This window comes from Arachis hypogaea, chromosome 20, assembly GCF_003086295.3.
Source record: "Arachis hypogaea cultivar Tifrunner chromosome 20, arahy.Tifrunner.gnm2.J5K5, whole genome shotgun sequence".
Classification (NCBI taxonomy): Eukaryota; Viridiplantae; Streptophyta; class Magnoliopsida; order Fabales; family Fabaceae; genus Arachis; species Arachis hypogaea.
Window position 1 is genome coordinate 128,619,329 of NC_092055.1, and position 5,535 is coordinate 128,624,863.

Consider the following 5,535-nt stretch of genomic DNA (forward strand, 5'->3'; position numbering starts at 1 on the left):
TTGTGGACTAAAATAATCTATTTTATGTTAAATTATTTTTAGATGTAATTTATGGCATAGTTATTTAACCTGAGAGTATTTTTAAAGTATTTTATCTTATGGTATTTTTATTGATGGTTGATTTTTGTCTTTGTCAAAACAAATTAAATATTTAAATTTGACCTTCTTTAAATTTATGAAGTGATGGAATGATTTATTTTAAATTTTAATGATCTATTCTAATTGATTTGATGACTGATTTTTTATTCATACATAGTAATTATATTTTTTTTTAAATTTGTATATTTTGTCACAAAAAAATGAAGTATAAATCTAATAGTATTTTTTATTGAAAATACTACATGTACATTTTTTTTAACTAAATCTAACTAAATTAAACAATAAATTTTAGATGAATAAATAAATAAAAATAATAAAAATAAATTTTATAAATATTAAGCCAATTTAATTAACAGAAACACTTGTCCCTATAAAATAACACATCCTTATTTTGTTTATAAATTTCCTTCAGTTTTGAAGATCTGTTTGCTGAATTTACGTTAAATAATTTTCAAAGTGAAATTTCTGAAATAACCCAAAGTACTTTAACCGCAGTTAGCCATCTACCTGAATCTCGACTCTCTCGTCTCTCGCTGTTTCCATCTCCATACTCCATTCTCTCATCTCACCATCGCTTGGCGTTGCCCTCCTCCCTACACACTCGCAGCCTCTCTCACTCTCAATCTCTGCCTCCCAACTCGTCTCTCCCTCTATCCCTCATGCATCGTCTTGCCGGTGTTGTCTTATTCCTTTGCCGGTGTCCTCTACTTCTGCGCCACCATCATCCACCAGGTGGTATTTTAAATTCCGTTAATTTCAATGTTAAATTATTAAATTATGTTGATAATTGTTGTAAAATTCTATTGACTTGTTAAATTGTGTTTTTCATAACCACTTGAGTTTCTTCAAATTTCTGGAGCTCGTTGATAGGATAGTTGAAAGCGTAAGAAAAGCTTGGAACAACAATATGGTTTGTCTTGCTGCTTCGTTCATGGTGCTGGCTAGTAGATCTTTTCATCAGCAAAAAATCAATTGAGGCTCTGAAGACCGAAAAAACATCTCTTATCAAATCAAATAAGGATATTAAAAGGACTCTTTGGAATTGGAAGAGCAGCAGGCAGAAGCCGCGAGTGATGCCCTCGTACCGCTGCATAAGCTTAAAGCCATCTACAACAAAACCGTACGCCGATAATTTACTTGCAAACTCTTCTTTTGGAAGTAAAGTAGCCAATTACAAAATAAAATTATAATAAACAATTTATTAGGACGATAATAGTTTGTCATATTGTAAATTAATTAAAAAATAAAAATTTTGAACTGTTTGTACTCAAATAGCAAATATAGTACAGTTGATGTATTAATAAATTTATGCATTAATTTATTAATATAGTATAATTGATGTATTATTGTATGGAAAAATTTTTAAATATATTAATATATCGGTATTTTAATCATTTTAATTATTAATCTTAATTATAAAATATATATATTATATATAATCAAGATCATCGGTATACTTAAACTTTTTTATTGTATGTGCAAACTGAATAGCTTTGTACTCAAATAGCAAATAAAATAAAAATAAACATGTACTAGATCTATCTCAATAAAGACATGTATATTATGATAACATAATATATTTAAAATTTTAGAAATAATATTATTTTCATTCAAAATGTAGTAATATAAATAAAGACAAAGATCTTATTATATTGAAAAAGAGAAAAGCTCAGTATACAAGCGATTAGGGCTTGTAACTATTACAAGTTCATTAACGCCTAATCCACTAAAACGCGCTGCAACTCCTACGTCACTTACACGCGCTATACAAAGATCCCGCGTTTGTATAACTACCAAATTTAAAAGATTTGTTTCCTTCTTTGTTTTTCGATCGTTCTTTTCCTCTCCTTTCTCATTGGTTTGTTCTTCGTCATTGACGTTAGTTCTTCTCTCTGTAACTCCAGCTTCGTTTTCTTTTCAATTTTCTGGTTTCTGAAATCAAAGTTTGAACTCGTTTTGAAGATAATAGATGATTCAACCTCAGATTGTCAACTGAATCAGGGCGAAGTGGAGCACAAATAAGAAGGAAAACGAGATTAAGAATCAATTGATTACATGTAGCAAAGAGGGAAAATGAAACCCTCATAGTAAAGACTCATTTGATAGGAATTGGAATGATTTTCTGCTAAATTTTGGTCTTGTGGACAACAAGTGGCTTTCAGGTAGTGTTGGGTTAAAATCTGCAGCAGAGGTGTAAATTTAATTTTTTATCGGGTGTATTTATAGTCTGTGTTTGGGTGTATTATGTAGATCTCTATGCAGACCGTCATATATGGGTTCCAATCTATTTGGAATTCTGGATCACCACTTCATATTATAGTACCTGTAAATCAGACATTTTGAATACACCAGAGAGAGTTTAATTAATTTTGGTCTTGTGGACAACAAGTGGCTTTCAGGTAGTGTTGGGTTAAAATCTGCAGCAGAGGTGTAAATTTAATTTTTTATCGGGTGTATTTATAGTCTGTGTTTGGGTGTATTATGCAGATCTCTATGCAGACCGTCATATATGGGTTCCAATCTATCTGGATCACCACTTCATATTATAGTACCTGTAAATCAGACATTTTGAATACACCAGAGAGAGTTTAATTAATTTTGGTCTTGTGGACAACAAGTGGCTTCAAGTAGTGTTGGGTTAAAATCTGCAGTAGAGGTGTAAATTTAATTTTTTATCGGGTGTATTTATAGTCTCTGTTTGGGTGTATTATGCAGATCTCTATGCAGACCGTCATATATGGGTTCCAATCTATCTGGATCACCACTTCATATTATAGTACCTGTAAATCAGACATTTTGAATACACCAGAGAGAGTTTAATTAATTTTGGTCTTGTGGACAACAAGTGACTTTCAGGTAGTGTTGGGTTAAAATCTGCAGTAGAGGTGTAAATTTAATTTTTTATCGGGTGTATTTATAGTCTGTGTTTGGGTGTATTATGCAGATCTCTATGCAGACCGTCATATATGGGTTCCAATCTATCTGGATCACCACTTCATATTATAGTACCTGTAAATCAGACATTTTGAATACACCAGAGAGAGTTTAATTATGGAAAAAAATTTTACTTATAATTGGATCAAATATATTTATACCATGTGTTCAATTTCTTACAAGAGTATATAACAGTTACATTAATCAGTGACAATATCATTAGAATCTATCTGACAAAATGGACTCAATAACAATGAGGATGGCCTGGACAGTCTTATTGCATCACTTCTCCTCGCTCATATTTCTGAATTTCTCACTCAACAGATGGGTTGCACACTTTAGGTCCTTGATTTGCTGTAAACAAAGCAAAATTAGAGTTAGATATATTTCTATTATGAAAAACTGATTTGATCGAAGACATATATTTGTTCTTACATTTTTTTCAGCTTGGTTTCTGCCTGCCATTTTTTCTGAAATGAAAAATACACCCATAGATATCAGTCAGATACACCCATTGATAACAGTGAGATACACCCATAGATATTATTCAGATACATCCATATATATCAGTCAGATATCAGTCAAACATGCTTCAATATCAAGCCACATTACAAGTTCAAGCAGTATACACCCCCAATCTACGGAATAAACCCCCAAAAATCAACAACAATAGCAGGAGAACTTAGAACAAGAACGTAGAACGACGTAGAACTTAGAAGAACGACGTAGAACTTAGAACAGTGTAACAAAGAAGCAAGAATAATAGTAAACCCTAGAAGAACGACGTAGAAGAAAGTAAAATATACAGGAATCTTAATGAACTTACGTTGAGTATTGTTGCTTTGTTTTCTCTTCAGATTCTTCACGGAGAGTTTGATGGTATTTTGATGGAGGTTTCGAACAACGATTTGTATATTTTGAACTTTGATTTTTGCTCAAAAATGGAAGGGTTTCCTTGTTTTCGAAGCATTTTGAGAAGTGGAAGAAGTGGAAGAAGTGGAAGAGTTTCCCATACGTAACCGTTTGTGTTGAGCGCGTGAAGTGACGCTCCATGTAATCTGTGTTGATGCGCGTGACTTATGTTTGGGTTGGGCCAACTTGTAAGCTTGTAAGCTTGTATGTGTAGCCCAGCCCATTGAAAAAATATCTAAAATACAGTAAATTAGATTTGGTAATCCTAACCTAATACCTATCAATAGGCTGATCTACTAAAATTAAATAATAATATTAAATTAATGAGGAGGAGAATAAATAATTTTGTCTAAATATTACCTACTCTTAAATAGAAAATATAACCTATCAACATTACTACATAGTATTGAGCTCTCTAATTGAATCCTCCTTGATATTACTTGTTATACTTGTATTTGTTGTGTTGAAAGAATTGATAATCCTAGTAGAGTCTTGTAACAGCCCAGACCACCCGCTAGCACGATATTGTCCGCTTTAGCACACAAGGCCTCACGGTTTTGCCTTTGACGATAGGGATGATAGCCGAAGCCCCCCACATTCACTCGTCAAAACGCGTCATGCTAGGGAGAGGTATCCACACCCTTATAAGGCATGCTTCGTTCCCCTCCCAACCGATGTGGGCCTTACAATCCACCCCCCTAAGGGAGTCCAGCGCCCTCGCTGGCACATCGATCCGGGTTCTGGCTCTGATACCATAATGTAACACCCTAATATTCAAATCCTTATGCTCGAGTCATAAGTCAATGATATTACGGTGGTACGACTCTCAGGTGGATTTTTAATATATAAATATAGGTAATTTTCGAAAGGAGTATTAATCGAGAAGCCTGAAAAGAGTAGAAATAAAATCGCGAAGACGTATCACTCATGTTTCGACAACGAAAAGTTAAACTGCTAAGCCGAACGCGATATATGGACAAGGCATAAAGGAGATTAAGAGATAGATAACAGATAGATATTTATAGCATAAGTAAATAGCCACTAGTCGCGACCCGCGAAGTTTAGGCCGACTAGGGTACAGTATGAAAGTAGATGACAACAGTATATCCTAATCTCTCCCAAAGAAAACATAAGAGCCTCTATAGGCAAGTTCCAAAAGAGTTCAATACATAATATAATCTTTTCAAAACAAAGGTGGAGAGATTCTAAGCAAAACACAAAGTAGAGAAAATAAATATCTTCGCCGTCTCTCAGACGAACCACAGCTCACTTCTGAGCACCTGGACCTGTATCTGAAAAACAAGAGATATATACGGAATGAGAACCCCGGGCCCATGGGTTCCCAGTACAGTAAAAGTGCCAAATAAATTCAATGTACTGCAATAAAAACTCACTAAGCATCCTAAACTTCTTCACCAATTATTCATCCTAGGTTCTCGCTAATCCATGAATAGGCAACTGTCATAAGGGAGTGCTAAATTCAATTCATGTTTCACATGTTTCCCAACTCGCTGACTCTTCCACGAATCAGACTCAGAATTATAAGCAAAATCATCACCAGTTGTTCTGCCTCAGCAATTCTATATCAAT

General features: G+C 33.8%; 1 long non-coding RNA gene across 1 annotated transcript; it reads left to right on the top strand.

Annotated features, from left to right (window-relative positions):
- The first annotated feature begins 511 nt into the window (after positions 1-511).
- LOC140182812 (uncharacterized) lies at positions 512-1,424 on the top strand. The gene is made up of 2 exons (XR_011878956.1): positions 512-831; positions 970-1,424. It is a non-coding gene; the product is annotated as an uncharacterized lncRNA (long non-coding RNA).
- The last annotated feature ends 4,111 nt before the right edge of the window (positions 1,425-5,535 follow it).